The sequence below is a fragment of the Crassostrea angulata genome, chromosome 5, assembly GCF_025612915.1.
Source record: "Crassostrea angulata isolate pt1a10 chromosome 5, ASM2561291v2, whole genome shotgun sequence".
NCBI lineage: Eukaryota > Metazoa > Mollusca > Bivalvia > Ostreida > Ostreidae > Magallana > Magallana angulata.
Window position 1 is genome coordinate 9,400,468 of NC_069115.1, and position 24,637 is coordinate 9,425,104.

General features: G+C 31.0%; 1 protein-coding gene and 2 long non-coding RNA genes across 3 annotated transcripts in view; 1 reads left to right on the forward strand and 2 right to left on the reverse strand.

The window, feature by feature from the left end:
* Window positions 1-17,714, reverse strand: part of LOC128184274 (tryptophan 5-hydroxylase 1-like) — a 56,133-nt gene extending 38,419 nt beyond the window's left edge. Inside the window, exon 1 of the mRNA XM_052853702.1 lies at window positions 17,646-17,714. The gene's annotated coding sequence lies outside the window, so the exon portion shown is untranslated. The remainder of the gene's footprint in view (window positions 1-17,645) is intronic.
* Window positions 3,886-6,990, reverse strand: LOC128184275 (uncharacterized). The gene is made up of 2 exons (XR_008243716.1): window positions 5,956-6,990; window positions 3,886-4,182 (listed from the first exon to the last, which is right to left on the reverse strand). It is a non-coding gene; the product is annotated as an uncharacterized LOC128184275 (long non-coding RNA).
* Window positions 17,715-22,436: 4,722 nt separating the features above from the next.
* LOC128183409 (uncharacterized) lies at window positions 22,437-23,828 on the forward strand. The gene is made up of 3 exons (XR_008243592.1): window positions 22,437-22,519; window positions 23,340-23,415; window positions 23,516-23,828. It is a non-coding gene; the product is annotated as an uncharacterized LOC128183409 (long non-coding RNA).
* Window positions 23,829-24,637: the final 809 nt, after the last annotated feature.

A 24,637-nucleotide genomic window follows, 5' to 3' on the forward strand; every position in this document is an offset into this window, starting at 1 on the left:
AATTAAACTGTTTAGACAGTTTCCGAATGTAAGCTGGAACACTGTCTATGGTAGTAGGTAGGGGTATAATCTTTTTTTTATTTACTATTCAAATCGTTAAAATCGGAATTATTGAGTTTGCAGCTACATAAATAAACCCATGTGTGCATTACAGCAAGGCGCAAATCTTGTGTATTAGAAAACGGCAGACCGCTCGCTAGTCCAGCTAGCCGCGACCTATTTCCTCAGCCGCGGGCAAAGATGTTCACATACACAGCTCGGAATTCAGCTAGATTTTAAATGCGACTCAAATGCATTGCATAGAAGCAGTTTTTTTTATCCATAATGTGTTTCACTAGAAATAACTAAACTGTTTAAACAATTTCCGTATGTTAACTGGTACCCATTATGTCAGTTATACGCACAAATACCACATTTATTTGTCAAATAAAATACATATACATGGTAACAAGTCTAGCTTTTTACTCTCATATTACGCAATAACCGAACAAAATATTATTGTTACGGCATTAATAAGATCATAATGAACAACTTTTGCAGCGACAGCCATGTTGAAATCTTAACCGTTTTTTTAGTTACAGGGCGATTACTTTCAAGAACTCTAGGTCCCTTAACAAAATATTTCCGAGAAAAAAGATAAAGTAAGAAAACCATGCAAAATCACAACACTTTTTTAATTTCATTTTTGGAGCCCTGACATGCTTCTGCACTTTTTGCGCTGAACAATTATAAATGCCCTATTGCAAATCTACATTCTTGTGACTATCATTCCTGAAATTTTGAACTCAGAATCTTTTTTAGTTAATGAGATCCTTCGTGGACAAGCCGACCCTCTAAAAATCGTTGAATTCTTAATATCTCAAAACCGGAAGTGACGTCCCGATTAAAAAAAAATTCCAATAAGGTTCAGAGCAATATCTATCAGATCTCAAAGTTTCACGTAATTCAGCCGAGTAGTTTTTGAGAAATCGTGTACACAAAATTTGTAAGAAAAAAAAAGAATAGGGAACTAGAGCAAAGCTCGTTGCAAAGCAACGAGTGGGTCTTCCGTTAATGTCGGAAGTAAAGCTGGAAGTTCCTGTAAGAAGCAGAGCTCTTAAACCAATAACAAATGTAACTAAAATAAAAAGATGAAAAACTCGAATTATTCCTGGTACGACTTAACAAAATACGAATTATTTTAAGTACGACTTAACAAAAACCTTTCCGATTTCAAGAACGACTTAACAAAAAAAATCCGAATCTGTTCAAGTACGACTTAGCAATTATTTTTGGTATGAGTTAATTTTACTTTAAACATTACGCTATTTTTTAAACCAAGGACGCGGAATCAAAATTTCCGGAAAAATCAATTTTTAAACCCCAATTCCTCTGTAATGCATCGTCCGATTTGCAAACGGATTTCAGTGTTAGATTCAGATTATTAAGCTCTACCAAATACATATATTTTTTTTATTTGATCAAAAAATTAAATTTTTCGAAAAATTTGAATCACTTCCGGTTTCGACCGGAAGTGACAGATTTTCATTTCTCGGCCCTATTACATAAGTAAAATGACAAATGTAAAATCGGAATGAAATGACAAAATGACTTTTTAAATTTTTTTTTTAAATGACGTAACGTAAAAACGAAAAGGTCGTTTTCAAAGAAACTTTAGGATCTTATATTAGAGGCATAATAGTTGCACATAATCTCTCAAAGTTTCATTTCAATTGGTTATAAACTTTTTGAGTTATAAAGCCGAAAAGGAGTCAGATACAAAAGATGTCACCTTTGACCTTCCAAACTGTGTGCTTGTTGCACCATCAAATGTCAGAAACTTAGCAATGTAATGTTTATTATATTTCTGTGAACATTTCCTATGTAAAATTACAATGAATAAACATGCTATTCCATCTAACTGTGAAATAGTTTCTATGCTATCTGTCCATGGTGAATAGTCAACGAAAGTATTCACCGGCAGCATTCGATTTCCCTTTTTTAAACTCGGAACACCTCTGGTATAATCCGATCACAGCATTAAATTCAAAGTCCGATAATTCTAATTTGTTTATCATCAAGAAATTCTGCATGGCCAACAAATTAAGTTTTCTTCAGGATAATAATTAATATATCTATATCTATTTACTGACAGAAAGACAGACTAAGACTGTTGTGTTGTGTGAGGATGACAGACAGTTTATTGTCCCCCTCAACAGCAACTATTTCACTTGGCTTCGCCCATGAAATAGTGGCTGTCTTGGAGGACAATAAACTTGCTATCATCCTCATACCCAGTGAATAGGTATATAATGTCCCATCCACATAAATTTCGAGTTATATAACCTCCCATTTGTAACTTGCAATTTCACAGTGTAAAGTCAACACAACAGTCTTAGCCGCAAGTTTCACCATTCAATTCTCATATACGTATTAAACATTAGGGGTTTTCATGTTGCATACCAATTCCAACAAGGGAGATCCCTCTAATGATGATCATTAAAATTCATTTTATGAATCTAAGCAACACTCATAAGCCTTCAAGTACAGCATCTCTTAAGGTGGCTCAAAACACCTTGAAATATTTTCTCAAATCAGCAGAAAATTACTTGATTATGATAGATATCATAATTGATAAGAAGTGTTTAAGTCAAAAAGGCAAAAAATGTGCAAATTTGGATGAACAATTACATTTTCAAAAATTTAATTCAATAAACAGTAACAAAAGCTCCAGGCGGACTAAAACTCAAACGGTTTAGAAACCCAATACTTTAACCATTAAGCTATGACGGTATACAACCCAATCGAACGATATTAAGTGTTCAACAAAACATTTAAATCGCCATCTTGTGAAGTAGTGTCTTAAAAAGTATAAGTCTAGGTGTAGTGATGTACCTTAATTTTACAAAAATATTAACGGGTACTTTATCCGAATCGTCCCTTGCTACCTTTAACTTAGTACATTTTATGAACAGATGTCTTTGTCTTAGAATAAGAAAGCTAATGCAATTCTGAGAAAAAAGTATACCACATATTGACAATTCCATTGAGGTTTAATAAACATATGGCCATTTAAGTGAACCCACCATTTCCAATTTCTTTTACTCAACACAGGTTTATAGGGTTCTCCATAGTAAAACATCTTTACCTGACCTTTTAGAGGTCAATTGTTGTTCAACCACCTTTAATAAGAAACCTTATTCAATACAACATACATCTACATGATATTATCTTGATAAAAGCTTCACATAACTTAGAAATGCCCTTACATGTATACCCACCCCCTATCTTTTGATTTTCATAAAAAGTCATGGTTTGAAATATTTTGCCTAATTTTCTGAAACTTGTGGCAATTTCTATGAGTCATTTCTCACACATGTTTGAAAACAATCATCAATGATACTAAAATTTGTTCTTTTTATGTTTCTTGAATGATTTGTAGCATTTTAATAAATAAATAGACAAGTATTCCTGCATGTGATTTCTTTTTTCCATGAAAAAAAGTAAGCTAACAATCATATTTATTAAAAATCTAATCTATTCTGGTTTCTTGTCTCTTTTTAACCATGATAAAACAGTAAGATCAACAAGTTCAACATCAGCCTTAAATAAAATTAAATTCAAACACACCCGGGTAGCTGGAGGCGGAGGAGAATTCCATTAAAAATGTTCAAATTTGACATGTTTTTTTCTACTTTTTTTATGCATAGATACCTTAAAAGGATGAAAATAGATTGTTTCTTGCTCATTTCAAAAGTAATAATCATTGCTGGTGTTATTCAAAAGTCAAATGTACATTTACATATCCTACATGTAATCTTAATGGAGAAAACTGGAAAGAGTTGGGTGATTTTTCAACTATGTAAACACATCTAAATATCTTTATAAAATAAAAAATGAAGGAAATATAATTGCATACTTTTATTGAAAAACAAATTTTCACAACAATTATATTTCTTTAAACAGCCTTAATTTTGTTTTTCATAATTTCTTATCAAACATGAACAAACCACAATAGGACATGATGCTTTCTTAAAGTTCCATTATTGTTCATGCATTATCCGATTTAATTTGAATTACCGGTAGATAGTCTGTAGAACACAGGGAATATGCATGTGGGTAGAGGTGACAGGTTAACCTCAAGAGCTGAAACCACAAGAATCAACAGGTAAAAGCCATGTGGTAACAAGAGTCTGCTTTAAGCTGAAATGAAAAAAAAAAAATTAGCTGTGTTAACATACATGTACTTGTAATAGCTGTGTTTACATTAACATATACATAATATTTTTGGAAAAAATACACTGACCATGCAGTGTTATAAGTATGACATATCCAAATACCGGTATATGACATTAACATTTAGCCAGTACAAAAACAAAAATGTGCATATCAAGTCATAATATCATACCATTAAAATAATTTCTTGGGTATAGACATATCAGATTGGGAGAGGGCGAGAGCAGGAGTGAGAGAGAGAGTTTGTTTTACTTGAAGTGCAACAGCAATATTTCAATTCATAAACTACAAAGGAATATTACCAATCCAAACATGCAGTGTCAAAGTATAAGCTTCTGGTACGTGTATACCATGTTTTGTCAATTCTACTGGGGTTTATTGCGAATAAATTTAGCGAGGGTTTTTTTTTCTTACGAATTACATGTTTTAAAAACAATACTATGTATAATGCGCATAAAAATGAGGAATTAATAATACATGCTCATTTTAAAATTCAATGCACTTTGGATTTCTTTTACAAGATCGAGATATTTTTGTCACAAAATTAAGTTGCCCTCTGACAGTTTCAGTCTTTGCCAAGATTAAAAGAGAGAGAGAGAGAGAGAGAGAGAGAGAGAGAGAGAGAGAGAGAGAGAGAGAGAGAGAGAGAGATCTGAGGCACATGCAGTAAAAATTATTTACATGCTATGTAGATGTGATATGCATGTAAAGCTTACCTAAAATGAATCAATATGTATAAAAGATAATCTAATCCTCAAATTACAATGATTCTGTGAAATACTTATATCTTGAGAAGACTGTTTAATAGATATCATGGAACATTGACCTAAATTCTGAGCTTGATATAATTTGAAATTTGAGACTTTTCATCTCGCACTCTGTTTTACATGCCTGTTACACAAGCAATAACCATATATAACAGAGAGCGAGACAAAAGGTCTAATTTTAATTAGATTGAATATTTACTTTGTCAAATATATTTATTTAATTAAACACAAGCATGAGTTTTTTAATTTAAAAATTAAGTGAAGGCGATATGGTAAAGATCTGCTATATTTAAATATTTAGGGTAAAGTTATCATCATGCAAACATGCATTCTAATTACAACATTCTATTCTTGTGTACCTTAGGACTCCCACCGCTTTTAATTTTAAATTCTTCATGCAATTTACTACTGATATCCTCTCTTCACTTGCCTCGGATAGTCTTTTAAACACCATCACCAGTCCCGTAAATTCATGTGGTCCATTTTGTTTACATGTAAAAATGGCGACTCTCGATCTCGATGTAAATTCAACATACTTGATTTTCCGAGGTCGGTAGCGTGTTTCGGAGAAAGTCTGAGGCAAATAAAGAGTCGATATCAGTAGTAAATTGCATGAAGAATTTAATGGTACTAATGTTTTCACAGAATTTGCGTATAAATAAGGTAAATCAGTCCAAAACTAGCGCACGTTTTTCTGCGCAATAAATATACATGTACAATTTTTTCAATGGGTGGCCCTGTAGCTCTCCGGTCTGTCAATATTTTTTTCCCGGAGAGCTACAGTTCTGCAGCTACCGTGAAAATACACTGGACAGATAATATTCCGAGATTCCGCTGACTCTAACGATCGCTTTTATATTGTGATGTACTTCAAAAGCGGAGGTAAGAGTCAGAGGAATCTCGGATTAGATTGAAAAGTGCAAATACTTTGAAAAGAAAAAGTCAATACGACATATCCTGTATTGAAACATACCTTTATAATCTGTCATACGTTAGTAGAGCTGAAATTTCCACTATCGACGTCTTGCAGGCCATGCTTCTTTTAAAAATGTAGACACACCGCTATCAGCTGTTTGTTCGCAGTCAAAACATGGCGAGTTGAAATGGGGAATCGTACGATAATTATTTCGATTAAAACTAATAAGACTAATAAAAACTAACAACGTAATTATCGATCGAAATAACGAAATTGTATCGATAAACACTTTAATTAACTATTAAAAAACAGAGTCCGGTTTTATGACCTGCACGAATTGTTTTCAGCAGGAGTTACTTTCAGTGTGAATTTTACACTATTTTTTAAACCAAGAACACGGAATCAAAATTTCCGGAAAAATCAATATTTAAACCCCGATATCTCTGCAATGCATCATCCGACTTGAAAACGAATTTCAGTTTTGTATTAAGCTTTGCAAACTCTACAATATGCATATAATTTTGTGTTTTATATATAGTTTAATTATCAGTACGAATTGTTTTCAGTAGAAATTACTTTCAGTGTGAAATTTGCACTATTTTTAAAACCAAAAACACGGAATCAAAATTTCCGGAAAGATCAATTTTTAAACCCCGATATCTCTTAAATGCATCATCCGATTTGAAAACGAATTTCAGTTTTGCATTTAGCTTTGCAAACTCTACAACATGCATATAATTTTATTATTCGCTCAAAAAAATGAAAATTCCGAAAAATTAGAATCACTTCCGGTTTCGACCGGAAGTGACAAAATAATTTTTTTTGTAAATTTGCCATAAGTAAATCCGCAGATTTACAATCACAGAGAATTTCAAGTCTTTATAAACAACCGTTTACGAGAAAAGTCCTGGACAAAATCACTTTTTGAAATTTTTAAAAATGACGTAACTAGAAAACGGAAGTGACTTAATGACTGAAAGTTTAAAATCTTCAAGGGACAAGTATTTAACATTATCCCTGAAAATTTCTTGCAAATCGGTTGAATAGTTTTTGAGATATAAAGCAAAAAAGAAGTCAGAAGGAAAAACAAGAAGAATAATAATAATAAAACTAGAGCAAAGCTCGTTGCAAAGCAACGAGTGGGTCTTCCTTTAATGTCGGAAGTAAAGCTGGAAGTTCCTGTAAGAAGCAGAGCTCTTCAACCAATGACAAGACTAATTAAAATATAGATATGAAAAAAGTCGAATTATTCCTGGTACGACTTAACAAAATCCGAATGATTTTAAGTACGACTTAGCAAAAACTTTTTTGATTTCAAGAACGACTTAACAAAAAAAATCCGAATGTGTTCAAGTACGACTTAGCAATTATTTTTGGTACGAGTTAATTTTCCTTTGAACATTACGCTATTTTTTAAACCAAGGACGCGGAATCAAAATTTCCGGAAAAATCAATTTTTAAACCCCGATATCTCTGTTATGCATCGTCCGATTTTAAAACGGCTTTCAGTGTTAGATTCAGCTTAATAAGCTCTACAAAACAGATATTCGTTTTTGATTTGATCAGAAAATTCATTTTTTCGAAAAATTTGTTTCACTTCCGGTTTCGACCGGAAGTGACAAAATAATTTTTTCTGTTCATTTGCCATAAGTCAATCCGCAGATTTACAATCACTGAAAATTTCAAGTCTTTATAAACAACCGTTTACGAGAAAAGTGCTGGACAAAATCACTTTTTGAAAATTTTTAAAATGACGTAACTAGAAAGCGGAAGTGACTTAATGACTAAAAGTTTAAAGGCTTCAAGGGACAAAAAATTAAAATAATCCCTGAAAATTTCTTGCAAATCGGTTGAATAGTTTTTGAGATATAAAGCAAAAAAGAAGTCAGAAGGAAAAACAAGAAGAATAATAATAATAAACTAGAGCAAAGCTCGTTGCAAAGCAACGAGTGGGTCTTCCTTTAAAGATGGAAGTAAAGCTGGAAGTTCCTGTAAGAGAAAGAGCTCTTAAACCAATAACAAGAGTAACTAAAATAAAAAGATGAAAAAAATCGAATATTCCTGGTACGACTTAACAAAATACGAATGATTTTAAGTACGACTTAACAAAAAACTTACTAATTTCAAGTACGACTTAACAATAATTTTTGGTACAAGTTAATTTTACTTTGAACATTACGCTATTTTTTAAACAAAGGACGGGGAATCAAACTTTCTGGAAATATCAATTTTTAAACCCCGATATCTCTAATGCATCGTCCGATTTTAAAACGGCTTTCAGTGTTAGATTAAGCTGAATAGGTTCCACAAAACAGATATTCATTTTTGACTTGATCAAAAAATTCAATTTTTTCGAAAAATTTGATTCACTTCCGATTTTGACCGGAAGTGACATATTTTCATTTCGAGCCTTATTACAGAGGTAAAACGACAAAATCATAACCATTGAAAATTTCAAGCCTCTATCTTAAAGCGTTTTTAGAAACGCTGCGGACAAAATGACTTTTTAAAATTGTTTGTTTAAATGACGTAACGTAAAAACGGAAAGGTCGTTTTCAGAGAAACTTTAGGATCTTAGAGGCATAATAGTTGCACACAATCTCTCAAAGTTTCATCTCAATCAGTTATAAACTTTTTGAGTTATAAAGCCGAAAAGGAGTCAGATACAAAAGATGTCACCTTTGACCTTCCAAACTGTGCTTGTAGCACCATCAAATGTCAGAAACTTAGCAATGTAAAGTTTATTATATTTCTGTGAATATTTCCTATGTAAAATTACAATGAATAAACATGCTAGTCCATCTAACTGTGAAATAGTTTCTATGCTATCTGTCCATGGTGGTCCATGGTGAATAGTCAACCAAAGTATTCACCAGCAGCATACGATTTCCCTTTTTTAAACTCGGAACACCTCTGGTATAATCCGATCACAGCATTAAATTCAAAGTCCGATAATTCTAATTTGTTTATCATCAAGAAATTCCAACAAATAAAGTTTTCTTCAGGATAATAATTAAGATATCTATAGCTATTTACTGACAGAAAGACAGACTAAGACTGTTGTGTTGTGTGAGGATGACAGACAGTTTATTGTCCCCCTCAACAGCAACTATTTCACTTGGCTTCGCCCATGAAATAGTGGCTGTCTTGGAGGACAATAAACTTGCTATCATCCTCATACCCAGTGAATAGGTATATAATGTCCCATCCACATAAATTTCGAGTTATATAACCTCCCATTTGTAACCTGCAATTTCACAGTGTAAAGTCAACACAACAGTCTTAGCCACAAGTTTCACCATTCAATTCTCATGTACGTATTAAACATTAGGGGTTTTCATATTGCATACCAATTCCAACAAGGGAGATCCCTCTAATGATGATCATTAAAATTCATTTTATGAATCTTAGCAACACTCATAAGCCTTCAAGTGCAGCATCTCTTATGGTGGCTCAAAACACCTTGAAATATTTTCTCAAATCAGCAGAAAATTACTTGATTATGATAGATATCATAATTGATAAGAAGTGTTTAAGTCAAATAGGCAAAAAATGTGCAAATATGGATGAACAATTACATTTTCAAAAATTTAATTCAATAAACAGTAACAAAAGCTCCAGGCGGACTAAAACTCAAACGCTTTAGAAACCCAATACTTTAACCATTAAGCTATGACGGTATACAACCCAATCGAACGATATTAAGAGTTCAACAAAACATTTAAATCGCCATCTTGTGAAGTAGTGTCTTAAAAAGTATAAGTCTAGGTGTAGTGATGTACCTTAATTTTACAAAAATATTAACGGGTACTTTAACCGAATCGTCCCTTGCTACCTTTAACTTAGTACATTTTATGAACAGATGTCTTTGTCTTAGAATAATAAAGCTGATTCAATTCTGAGAAAAAAGTATACCACATATTGACAATTCCAATGAGGTTTAATAAACATATGGCCATTTAAGTGAACCCACCATTTCCAATTTCTTTTACTCAACACAGATTTACAGGGTTCTCCATAGTAAAACATCTTTACCTGACCTTTTAGAGGTCAATTGTTGTTCAACCACCTTTAATAAGAAACCTTATGCAATACAACATACATCTACATGATATTATCTTGATAAAAGCATCACACAACTTAGAAATGCCCTTACATGTATACCCACCCCCTATCTTTTGATTTTCATAAAAAGTCATGGTTTGAAATCTTTTACCTAATTTTCTGAAACTTGTGGCAATTTCTATGAGTCATTTCTCACACATATTTGAAAATAATCATCAATGATACTAAAATTTGATCTTTTTATGTTTCTTGAATGATTTGTAGCATTTTAATAATTAAATAGACAAGTATTCCTGCATGTGATTTCTTTTTTCCATGAAAAAAAGTACCGGTAAGCTAACAATCATATTTATTAAATATCTAATCTATTCTCGTTTCTTGTCTCTTTTTAACCATGATAAAACAGTAAGATCAACAAGTTCAACATCTGCCTTAAATAAAATTAAATTCAAACACACCCGGGTAGCTGGAGGCGGAGGAGAATTCCATTAAAAATGTTCAAATTTGACATGTTTTTTTTCTACTTTTTTATGCATATATACCTTAAAAGGGTGAAAATAGATTGTTTCTTGCTCATTTCAAACGCAATTATCATTGCTGGTGTTATTCAAAAGTCAAATGTACATTTACATATCCTACATGTAATCTTATGGAGAAAATTGGAAAGAGTTGGGTGGTTTTTCAACTATGTAAACACATCTAAATATCTTTATAAAATAAAAAATGAAGGAAACATAATTGCATACTTTTATTGAAAAACAAATTTTCACAACAATTATATTTCTTTAAACAGCCTTAATTTTGTTTTTCATAATTTCTTATCAACCATGAACAATTTCACCACAATAGGACATGATGCTTTCTTAAAGTTCCATTATTGTTCAAGCATTATCCGATTTAATTTGAATTACCGGTAGATAGTCTGTAGAACACAAGGAATATGCATGTGGGTAGAGGTGACAGGTTAACCTCAAGAGCTGAAACCACAAGAATCAACAGGTAAAAGCCATGTGGTAACAAGAGTCTGCTTTAAGCTGAAATAAAAAAAATAAATTAGCTGTGTTAACATACATGTACTTGTAATAGCTGTGTTTACATTAACATATACATAATATTTTTGGAAAAAATACACTGACCATGCAGTGTTATAAGTATGACATATCCAAATATATGACATTAACATTTAGCCAGTACAAAAACAAAAATGTGCATATCAAGTCATAATATCATAACATTAAAATAATTTCTTGGGTATAGACATATCAGATTGAGAGAGAGCGAGAGCAACTACAAAGGAATATTACCAATCCAAACAGTGTCAAAGTATAAGCTTCTGCTACGTGTATACCATGTTTTGTCAATTCTGCTGGGGTTTATTGCAAATAAATTTAGCGAGGGTTTTTTTTCTTTCTTACGAATTACATGTTTTAAAAACAATACTATGTATAATGCGCATAAAAATGAGGGATTAATAATACATGCTCATTTTAAAATTAAATGCACTTTGGATTTCTTTTACAAGATCGAGATATTTTTGTCACAAAATTAAGTTGCCCTCTGACAGTTTCATGAGTCTTTGCCAAGATTAAGAGAGAGAGAGAGAGAGAGAGAGAGAGAGAGAGAGATCTATCTGAGGCACATGCAGAAAAAATATTTACATACTATGTAGATGTGATATGCATGTAAAGCTTACCTAAAATGAATCAATATGTATAAAAGATAATCTAATCTCTCAAATTACAATGATTCTGTGAAATACTTATATCTTGAGAAGACTGTTTAATAGATATCATGGAACATTGACCTAAATTCTGAGTTTGATATAATATGAAATTTGAGACTTTTCATCTCGCACTCTGTTTTACATGCCTGTTACACAAGCAATAACCATATATAACAGAGAGCGAGACAAAAGGTCTAATTTTAATTAGATTGAATATTTACTTTGTCAAATATATTTATTTAATTAAACACAAGCCTGAGTTTTTAATTCATAAATTAAGTGAAGGCGATATGGTAAAGATCTGCTATATTTAAATATTTAGGGTAAAGTTATCATCATGCAAACATGCACTCTAATTACAACATTCTATTCTTGTGTACCTTAGAACTCCCACCGCTTTTAATTTTAAATTCTTCATGCAATTTACTACTGATATCCTCTGTTCACTTGCCTCGGATAGTCTTTTAAACACCATCACCAGTCCCGTAAATTCATGTGGTCCACTTTGTTTACATGTAAAAATGGCGACTCTCGATCTCGATGTAAATTCAACATACTTGATTTTCCGAGGTCGGTAGCGTGTTTCGGAGAAAGTCTGAGGCAAATAAAGAGGCGATATCAGTAGTAAATTGCATGAAGAATTTAATGGTACGAATTGTTTTCACAGAATTTGCGTATAAATAAGGTAAATCAGTCCAAAACTAGTGCACGTTTTTCTTTGTAATAAATATACATGTACAATTTTTTCAATGGGTGGCCCTGTAGCTCTCCGGTCTGTCATTATTTTTTTCCCGGAGAGCTACAGTTCTGCAGCTACCGTGAAAATACACTGGACATAATAATATTCCGAGATTCCGCTGACTCTAACGCCCGCTTTTATATTGTGACGTACTTCAAAAGCGGAGGTTAGAGTCAGAGAAATCTCGGATTAGATTGAAAAGTGCAAATACTCTGAAAAGAAAAAGTCAATACGACATATTCTGTATTGAAACATACCTTTATAATCTGTGATACGTTAGTTGAGCTGAAATTTCCACTATCGACATCTTGCAGGCCTTGCTTCTTTTAAAAATGTAGACACACAGCCATCAGCTGTTTGTTCGCAGTCAAAACATGGCGAGTTGAAATGGGGAATCGTACGATAATTGTTTCGATTAAAACTAATAAGACTAATAAAAACTAACAACGTAATTATCGATCGAAATAACGAAATTGTATCGATAAACACTTTAATTAACTATTAAAAAACAGAGTCCAGTTTTATGACCTGCACGAATTGTTTTCAGCAGGAGTTACTTTCAGTGTGAATTTTACACTATTTTTTAAACCAAGAACACGGAATCAAAATTTCCGGAAAAATCAATATTTAAACCCCGATATCTCTGCAATGCATCATCCGATTTGAAAACGAATTTCAGTTTTGTATTAAGCTTTGCAAACTCTACAATATGCATATAATTTTGTGTTTTATATATAGTTTAATAATCAGTACGAATTGTTTTCAGTAGAAATTACTTTCAGTGTGAAATTTGCACTATTTTTAAAACCAAAAACACGGAATCATAATTTCCGGAAAGATCAATTTTCAAACCCCGATATCTCTGAAATGCATCATCCGATTTGAAAACGAATTTCAGTTTTGCATTAAGCTTTGCAAACTCTACAACATGCATATAATTTTATTATTCGCTCAAAAAAATGAAAATTCCGAAAAATTATAATCACTTCCTGTTTCGACCGGAAGTGACAAAATATTTTTTTTTGTAAATTTGCCATAAGTAAATCCTCAGATTTACAATCACAGAGAATTTCAAGTCTTTATTAACAACCGTTTACGAGAAAAGTCCTGGACAAAATCACTTTTTGAAATTTTTAAAAATGACGTAACTAGAAAACGGAAGTGACTTAATGACTGAAAGTTAAAAATCTTAAAGGGACAACTATTTAACATAATCCCTGAAAATTTCTTGCAAATCGGTTGAATAGTTTTTGAGATATAAAGCAAAAAAGAAGTCAGAAGGAAAAACAAGAAGAATAATAATAATAAAAAAAAACAATAGAATAACAAGAGGGTCTTCCGTTGAAAACGGAAGACCCTAAAAAACAATAGAATAACAAGAGGGTCTTCCGTTGAAAACGGAAGACCCTAAAAAAACAATAGAATAACAAGAGGGTCTTCCGTTGAAAACGGAAGACCCTAAAAAGAAACCGAACGAAAACAATAAGGTCTTCCGTTGGAAACGGAAGACCTTAATTAGTAATCTTCAAGTTCCAATGATAATTAAAGTATATATAACAGATGACAGATTTCTCATTATTAAAGACCAAAAAATTCGAGTCTATTTTTTTTTTAATATAGTAGTATAGATGTATAAATATATACACTAAAGCTGTTCCGTGTCGTTGCTAGTCCATTTAATGTGCTGCTTTTACAGAAAACTATATATATATTTCCTTTTTATATCGAGTAAATGTATTACGACAGAAATATCCATTAAGGATTTCCTTCTTAATAACTAAAACTCATACATAGTGCAAATGTACAAACACAACGGGTAAAAATTGGTAAATAACCGCACTTAAATTCCAGTTTTTCATAGTTACTTGTATTTCCCTTACATGTAAAAAATACTATTGTATATTGTTCAATGAACGTTGCCCTTGTATTTATATGCAAACTAATTCACGAATAAAAACGCCTGTTAACTACCATCACTATCATCATCTCTAATTAAGATAATTTCAAAAATGTTTATGACTTTTAACAGTTTGTGATGATAAATTATTTTTACACAACGAGTTCTTTTTCCATCCCCAAGCAATGCCAATTTGGGGATAGAAAACACACAACGAGTAGGATAAAAAATTGTATTTAGTAAGTCATTCAATTCATTAGAAATTATTTTTATCACACATTTTACCACATTTCTTGTTAAACCTCAACCAAATTATAATTATGAGCCGCAGAACACATGTTCTACAAGACGTAAATAGCTGTGCACATGGATAAAAAAGTTTAATGAATATTAAGATATCATTTTCAGTCATATTTTTAATCACTTTGTGTAAAATAATTAAACATCGTTAAATGCTTTACATTTCTAGCTACAAAAATTCCAGCTGAAATGCATTTTTTTTTTACTTTTTTTCAATATATGTCAATCGACCGCCTAGATATACGATATGTTTAAATACATCTGCCTGTCTTTAACATTTACAGTTTAAATGAGGTAAATGTAACAATACAGTTATAAGAATCATAGATTGTGTAGCAAATTACGATGAACAAAAACGCACCCAACGTGCCGCAAAGGTTGCAAAACAAATATAAAAGAGACCAACATGAGTTTTGCATGATTAAAAGTTTACTAAAGTATAAAAATAGGATTAGATATATGATGGTTAACTATGGCTAATAAGGTAAAAATGTTAATATAAATGTGTGTTACATTAAATTGCATTTTTATTCCCTTCTCTTAGGGAAGACTTGTTGTAATTCAAGAATTTTGAATCAAAGTACTAAATGTAATTCAAGCGGTTAGTAAGCTTGGTGTTTTTGTTATTTTTGGGAATACATAGATTAAGATTTAATTTTAGGGCACTATGAGTATAAATTCAAGTTTCACAAATAAATTTTGAGCTTAGAATTGTCAAAGTAAAGTTACGGTTAACCTGGTAAGATGCATGACCACTTTTTATAAAACGATGACCAACTGTTTTCGAACGCATATCGTGCATTCCTTTTGGTATTGTTCATTGTAATGGCAATGTTCTTCAAATTTTATTATGAATTTAGCACAATTTGTTATATTTGCTTAAGAATAAAAACTCTAAAATGAATGAACAAATCATCAATAAATTGTACATTGTTTTACGTCATCAATTTAAGCAATGAATTGAGATTTTTTTTTTTTTAGATTTTACAGAGGCCGATTAAGGGTTTTTTTGCGGAAAAACTACAGAAGCAAAACTCTTTATTTTTTAACCATATGTAACTTAAACCAACTCTAGTTTATTTGCGAAGTTTCAAGACAATCGACCGTCTGGTTCTTTTTAGGGACAATTTCAAAGTAGATGTACATTTACTATAGGAAAATATAGGAAACTGTCATTTTTCCGCACATCGAAGCAGATTAAAAAAATACTACAATAGTTTTTTTTTTTTCTCAAATCATTATATATTATTAGTAAAATCATTTTCTATCTTATATGTAAAAAATATTAAATTCTACTGTCTGGTTTTTAGTAGGGTCCATCTCAAAATATTAAAATGCACCAAATTTTGCTATATATTTGGATCATTACGAATGAAGATTGGTAAAATGGATTCTTTTGAAAAATAAGGTAAATGTCCGCGAGGAAAGCATCATTCTGTAAATAAAATTTAAATGGCGTAATTTTTTTCTTTTTCTTTTATGTTATTTCTTACAACGAACTCCTATAAAGCTTCATTTTATCATAACGTCATAAGAGCGCAATGGCAACGCTCCTCTACCCCACAACGAAAAAACCGTTTTAAAAAATGTCCTTGAAAAATATAAATATTTTTATCTGTATTCTATTTATTGTGTCAAATTTTATAAATGATATCGAAAAAATCTCATAGGAAGTATAAATCGACTATATTAACATGCGTAATCAAAACTTAAGTCGGCCTCCTTAAAAAGCGTATTTTTGCAAAGTACATACTTTGCAACAAAACTCATTTCACTTCAGAGAAAATTGCCATTTCATGGTAAATGCGCAAAAAAGTGTCTCTTAAAAAGTTGTTTTAAGTTTATACATGAAGTCTAAGAATATCTGAATAATGAACGCAATAAAGTTGTGTTTTTACACTTTTTTAATTCAATAAATAAAAAATACTAAAACCGTCACTCTAAATATTATGCAGTAGTATTTTTCACTTAGTTGTGAATCTGAAGCGCATTTAAAAATCTAATAAGTCCTAAAAAGAAGTCTGAATCAACAAAGATTATGCAACATTGTTCAATTAGTTGACACAACACGCTTCCTATACACACGGCGCCAGGCCTGTAACTAAAGGTGAAACAGGTGACTGCAGTAAGGTGTGAAAATCGGGACTTTGTGTACATGATTTCTAACCCGAAAAGTTGGTTTTTCAAAAAGAAACAAAGAAAGACTTAATTTCATGCTTGCAGAATATAATTATCAAATAAAAAAAAAGGAAATTTTATCTCTGACATCGATAGTAGTATGTAGTATTCGAGTCCAACCTGAAAATATTATAACTGTGTAAGATGCATTAATATTTTGCAGTAAAATCAATTCATCGTTTTTAATATTACTCCAAAGCTGGCGGTTTTGTTTTGCTTTTCCCACGTAATACATAAACTTATAAAAAGTTATCCGTTACGTATTGAGAAGTATTATTTTCATTAAATTTTGAAGTGTCTTGCCTGCTTTTCATGTGGTTTTTATACGCTTTCTACGATACAATGCGTTTTGTATGATACGTGTTTCCATCATGCGGTACGATGCGCTTCTCAAACGGTACGGTACGTTACTTGAACGATACGATACACTTAAGATAAGAAAGTTGCTTGCTTTCAATACGCGTTAAAGTGTAGCACTGGGTTTCGGGATTTGTATTTAACAAACATGTTCATTAAATTATATAAAAAAAATACTTTTAAAATGATTGGATTATCTACTAAATTGTTTTTATATTGAAAAAGCAACAGAGGAACATCAGCCACAGCTCTGTGCCTACCTTTATTTACGTTTTGCTTAAAGAAAAAAACAAATAAAAAACAAAACAAAACAAACAAACAAATGCAAAAACAAACACCAAACATACAAAAAACAAACAAACAAAGAAACAACAACCAAAAACAAAACATAACAAAATAATACCTTGTTATGCGCAGTCAACATTAAAGTACAGCATCAGTTTTTAAAACATACGACAATCGAGAATATAATATTTTGTATACTGTACCTTGATCAACCTCAATATCACTGCAATGTCATGTGCGAAGTCTAAGTTAAAGATTCCACAACGACTACCTTTCAGTATATATTTTGAAAGCCCACTTTACATATTTTTTTTTTTTTTTACATTTTATTTGTTTTAAAGATAGCGTTATCTACTTTTAGGCATGATTGTGTCTGTGCAAAACATAAACAACTTAGGCCTATGTGGGACGTTATTCAACCGTTGGGTGTATGATAAAAGTTTAGATAGAATCAGTTACAGCGTTTGTTCTTGACCTAAATACGGTGTGTAAGTGGTCAGTAATTTACATTTGGAACAAACATTTCGCTTTCGATCTATACAAATTCAACTGATCACGCAAAATTTCATGTGATGAATAATACTTGTATTTTATCGACTGCTTTCGCATTAATGACAGAAAGTAAATAATAAACAAACCTAACGTTTATAACAATTAACAAGGTTTTATTGGTACAACACTTGACATCGTAATAACACCCTTAAAATGTTCGGTGAAAGGTACAAACCCGAAAAGTATTACTACACAAAAGAAGCTTGCGACTGTCGTGCGATAATAGTTTCGTGTAAACCATTCAGCGTTCCGTGTGAAACGAACATCTTTACGATTCGTACGGAACACTAAATGTTTGTCACGAAGCTATTCGTTTTTTCCCACTCAAAAATTTAAACAGAAACTCATTATGAAAAGATTATGATTTTGCAGCAGCAGCTGTAATAGTATGTTAGTAATCTTTAATCAAAAAGAAACTACCGAATGTTCATCGTGGAATATTAATTTAAAACTAATTTCAAAACAAGATTGGGCACGACTGGCTACGATGTTTCTAAAGCAATCTTACATTGCTACAGAGGCCTTAGTGGTTTCTGTCATTTTTGTAATTACCCTAATACTCTCATTTAGAAGAAAAGCTTTGTATAAATATATAGGACTCATTTAAGTTTTCAAAGCCACATTATTAAGATCCATTCCCTTCTGAACTGAAATGAATGGCTATAAATATATATATAATGAAAGCGCTTAAGCTATATTGAACGTTTTTCGTGTTTTCTTATTTTTCTTTTTATTTAAAACTCGCCGACCACTGTGGTTTTTATTGTGTTTCAATATATATATATATATATATATATATATATATATATATATATATATATATATATATATATATATATATATATATATATATATATATGAAAAAAAATCACAACACCGAAATAAACTCAACTAGTTTCATTTTAAATCATCAGGAGTTTGAAAACATGTTGCTAAGTTACACAAATACACATACATACAGTATACTTACCTAAATACCAATGTACGTCCGTCAGTGAACATATAAGGAACTGTGCAAGGAATAAAAGTCCTAATTTTACCGTTTTTCCTTTTTACAAGTTTCTGAGGGATACCACAGAAAAAGAACGTGAGGCAAAAGAAAAACTGTTTATCAACAAATATAGACCTGTTTAAAATGCCTAATAATTATATAATGTATCAGATAAAAACTGTTTCCCGTAATTATTTTATATATTTCTATTATTTGTATGGAGAATTTTATTTTCCCGTACTTAATGTATATCTTTATATTATGACGTCATAATCAATTCGGCTTCATAACGTAACATAATACTAGCGTTTTATGACGTCACAATAAGAAATATGTATTCGTATGTATGTGTATTTGTGTAACTCAGCAACATGTTTTCAAACTCCTGATGATTTAAAATGAAACTAGTTGAGTTAATTTCGATGTTGTGATTTTTTTTCATATAATACTACGTGTGTGGATTTATACTATTTATTTTTGGTATATATATATATATATATATATATATATATATATATATATTTATCTTAAATTTCAAGGAATATCTAAAGTAAGTCTTATGGTTAATTTTTTGCACATTTGTCCATTTATCCTCATTAAGAGGCCTATTTATATATATATATATATATATATATATATATATATATATATATATATATATATATATATATATATATATATATATATATATATATATATATATATATATCTTAAATTTCTAGGTATATCTAAAGTAAGTCTTATGGTTAATTTTTTGCACATTTGTCCATTTATCCTCATTAAGAGGCCTAGGAATTAGAAACATTTGAATTGAAATCTTCTTGCTAGCTTGCATGGCGATACACTCCATTATGTTTAAAAATAATGAGATATATTGTGTTATGTAAGTATAGGTGGTAAAATTCACAATATCACATACTGTCATGTAGTTGTTAATAAATTTCCTTTTGTTGGCTAATTAAATCTTCATAAAATTTATTGTATTTTTTATGTCGAAGTTATCAACGATTCAAACTGTGTAAATTTGAATACATTATAAAATCCAGTTACCTCACACTAATCAAGTTAAGATGAAAAATTGAATAATTTAGTGTAGTGTTCGAGCATGTGTCAAAATTGCTTTGAACATTATATATAATCACTACACTCACGATGCGTTTACAAGGTTAAAAAGAAATTCATGAACACGGTACAAAATATGCTTCAAAAAGTGTCCTCCTTCTTAGTTTTAACATTTTGTTTTTATCAGTCAATAACAGTTGATAACTTCAAATTTGGAAAGAAGTTACCAAGTACTCCTTTTATGGTTATTAATAATCTAGGAATGCAGATGTGTTGCTCGGAATGTGATGCCTACGCTATGTGTCTATCTGTAAATTATAACCGCAAACTTCTTGTGTGCGAATTGAACAACGTGAAAGAAAACAAGTCTGGTTCTTTGATAACGGATGACGATTTTGTGTACAACGAAATGGCTGACCAGGTAAATTTTGGTAGTATTTTATTTTTGGCGAAATTATTTCTAATAGAAATATGGGTGAATGGTTCCATACTTAACATGAAAACTAAATTCAATTCAAAAGGATGAAAGCCTCTTTAATATGAAGATAGAGTATTTATTGTTTTGGTTTTTTAAAGACGGGGTTTGCACTTTGATGTATCTTGACAATTTCTATTTCCAAGAAATAGACTTTAAAATTTAAAACAGTTCAAATGGTACTTAAAAACATAAATAGGATGTTTATAGAATAAACTGATATGAATTTTCATTCATAAGATTGGTACATATTTGATGCAAACAAACGCTTGACATAAATTCAAACAAAAAAGTCAGGTCAAACTGCATTTGTTATAACCTCTTATAAAACTTATAAAATTAAGAATGTTTTTGTAGAGGTAGAAAAAAAAAACCAAAAAAAAAAAAAAATTAAAAAAAAACACCTTAATTTGGCAATACAAAATGTCGGTTCTGTACTTTGAATAACATATATACTTGAATTTTTAAAACGTATAACCAGAAATAAACGCTTATTGCTTGTAAGTTATTTGTTTTTTTTTTTATTTCAAAAATTTGATAAAAAAAATTGTCTGTGTATTCTAATGCACGATTGGAATCACTGTGTACTTCTTTTGTAGTCTAAAAAGGTGTGCGGCTCTGTTTATTGCCATCATTATTCCAAGTGTGTGAAAACATCCTTCAACATATCAGTGTGCATTCCTATGGGTGAGGTTTCAAATTGCTTTTCGTGCTGCTTACCAAATTACCAGAACGATTGTTTGATTTCGGTATCTAGTTTCTAATTCAGTTAGTATTGTTTTCATACATGCACGGTTATTCGTTACCAATGTATATCCGATTCATGTCAACAACTGATGCATTGTCAGAACTGTTACTTTAAATTAATTTTGTTGCAGTTTGCAGTAACAATGAACCAGAAATAGAGAATGGTTTCATCTCAGTTCGAAAGTATAACCCACCTTCTGTAACATACAAATGCAATTCTGGATTTTTTGACTTTGGAGATAAAAATACAACTTGGTGTGTTCCGGGCAAAAAGTGGGAAGTTCCTAATTATAAATGCACACAAGGTATGAATTATACCCGCCAACTATAAGATACAAGTTCAGACTTTCTTAATCAGGCAACTGATGCTGAATTGAAACTAAATGGTAAAGTGACTGAATGACAGCTCTATTAATAACTGACCTTTCCTGACCTTTCATTTGAGAGGGTTGTATGGTCCTCGACATTTCAAGCGTGTATTTATCTCCTTTAAAGGAAAAGCTATATTTTAAAAACATAAAACCCAAACCAGATTTAATAGCACACCTAAATTTATTTCATGCAATTTTCCATGACTAAATAATAGTTTATAGCGAAACAAATGATTACTAAAGCTTAAGACACATATTATAGTTGATTTTTTGACACCCAGCTACTGTACATTTTAAATAAAGAGTCTAAATTCATTAGTATAATTTGCATGAAAAAAAAATCCTTAACACAAGTGAAATATGTGTTTGTTTTATATATTCCATACTCTCTAATCAAGGTTACAAATGAAATCTAAAGCACTCGCTATTCTGCATTGTTCGCTTATACAGGTTTCTAATCATCTGCTCTGGTGTATACTTACATATATTTAAGCAAAAGGACAGAAGATATATGCTCGAGCAATAATGATTAATATTTGATTACAGTAAAACATTACACGCAGCATTGTGTTTCTCTTTTTAGATATAAATATTTAATCTTAAATTAATAGAGTAAAACGATTTTTCTTTTTCATGAATTTTGTTTAACATGATGATGCATATTTAAACATTCGTTAAATTGGTATACTGGTAAAAAACGATCTGATATTTTAGAAATCATACTGTACTTCCAAAATATACCAGTTTTGTGACGTTTTAAAATTATTACAGGCTTCATGTAATGTATAATTTAATTAAGGTTGTCCCAGTTCGTGGGAAGTTTATGAAACACACCAGTACTGCTACGTGGGTCGGGGATTTGAATGGATAGATGCTAAGGTAAACGTTTCTATCACTTGTCATATGTTTAGCTCACATATTTTCTCTTTGTTTGTATTTATATTATTCATGGCTTTTTTCATCCATTCAAACTTGTAATATGTTTTATGGTGTGGCCGTTTGGGCAAGCGCATCAAGAGCCACAATTTCCCATCATTGTCAACTACACAAATCCAATAGACTCGCTCCATACTAAACTGCAATTTACTCTTGAAGAGAATTCAATCAGTGAAATATATAAACAATAATTAAAAATAATTGTGAGTATAACTTCTCTTCTTTTTCTTGTTGTTGTCTGATTTTAATTTTTCACTTTCATTTTTTTTTCAAAGAAAATAAAATACAATGTACCGTTCCATATATCAGAAACTTATGGTCATCCAAGTTCATGATTTTATATTTAGTTTTAATGCCATCTTTTCAGTCATTCATAATTTGATTATTAACAAAATATGCAGACTGTTGATCATAAAAACAAATTCTCATTAAATACAAGATTCACTAGAAGCTACAAGTTATTTACATGTACGTGTAGATGATGCGCTACAAGTTTAGATGAAAAACAAACGCAATCAATGATGAAGTCATTCACTATATTTTAGGGGTATCACTTACTAAAAGTACACCTACCAGCATTTGAAAAAAGATTTCATCCTCTCATTTTTTATAATGTTTTAGGAGTCCATGTGCCAAATATTTGGCACAACAGGCTTTTATTCATTTTTTTTTTAAAGAGAAACGTTTAACAACGGGAATAAGATTCATTCCAAATTAAAAACATGAATGATTTTTTTCTTTTATTTTATATTAAATGGTTTAGATGGCATGCGTACGAATGAACGCCTACCTGATTGAGCTGGAAAATCCGGGTGAAGCGACCTGGGTTTCTGAAAATGGTAACTTTTAGCAAATTGTGTATAAACTCTGAAGTTTTGAATCGGTCAAAGAAATCCTTGGAATGAATATAAATTGTTAAATGTTAAATTTATTTATCAGTAACAAGTGGAGAAGCTCCTGTGATATGGATTGGATTGGCTGTTTCTGGGTCAGATGATACCTTTTACTGGAATCACTCTCACACTGCACATGGTTCTAGGGGCTGGGAACCTGGATACCCTGTAAATCCTTTGGAGCGAAGATGTGCAGGGTTTGACACAGGATCCCGTTCTTTGAAGAACTTTCCTTGTAATTACACGATGAGTTTCATGTGTAAAAAACCTTATAGCTAAATATTTTTTTTTCGAAAATTGATTGTTTATATCGCAAAAAAAGAAAATTCATCACTGTAATGGAAATGTTTCTTTCCAAACGTTCCTCTAATGACTAGTGCAGTAATGAAAAAAAGAACATTGTTAATGTCAAATAAAATAGGTTTTTTTGTTGGGTCACATATTGTAATCTCTTTATTTAGTTCATTTCGTATGGTAAAGTTTAGACAGCGCTTGATAATAAAATGTAAAAACGATACATTTTTGCACCAGTTTTCTTTTTTAATGGTAGGCGAATAGTCCATTACATGTAAATCTTCATGTCATTTTATCAAAGCTACATGTATAATGGAACCGGATGCTTCAACAAAGCGCTTCTTATTATGAATCAAAGGATTGAGCGTATTGAAAGCTGGACCAATTACTGGATGCTTTATTACCGTCATACTGTCAAATTTTAAACTTCTATAGAAATTATTCTTTCAATGAAGGAAACGTTTATATTGAGTTTTGAGTTGGACAATAAAAGATTGATGCTTCGAAACTCTAAACTATCATTTTCATTTGCTCGAAGAACTTATTTTTTAAGAGGAAATAAGTTAAGCGGAAGTTTTGTTCTAGGGATCAAATCTCTAATGATTGTTGAATGTACTTCATGAAGACTCCAAAAATAATCACAACACTGCTTATTAATGGAGTGTCTCTTTTAGGTAAATTTTACTTTGATTGGTTTGGAACGTTATGGCTATAGTTTCATGTTTAAATGAAATAAATTCCGGTTTGCGCTGATAGTTTTATCAAATATTAAAGCTTCAATAAGTGAAAACGTTTATCTAGAGTACATAGTTAAGCATCAAATGTATTACTGTTCACATGTCAGTTCCACTATTCTTAAAATAAATATGCTGAT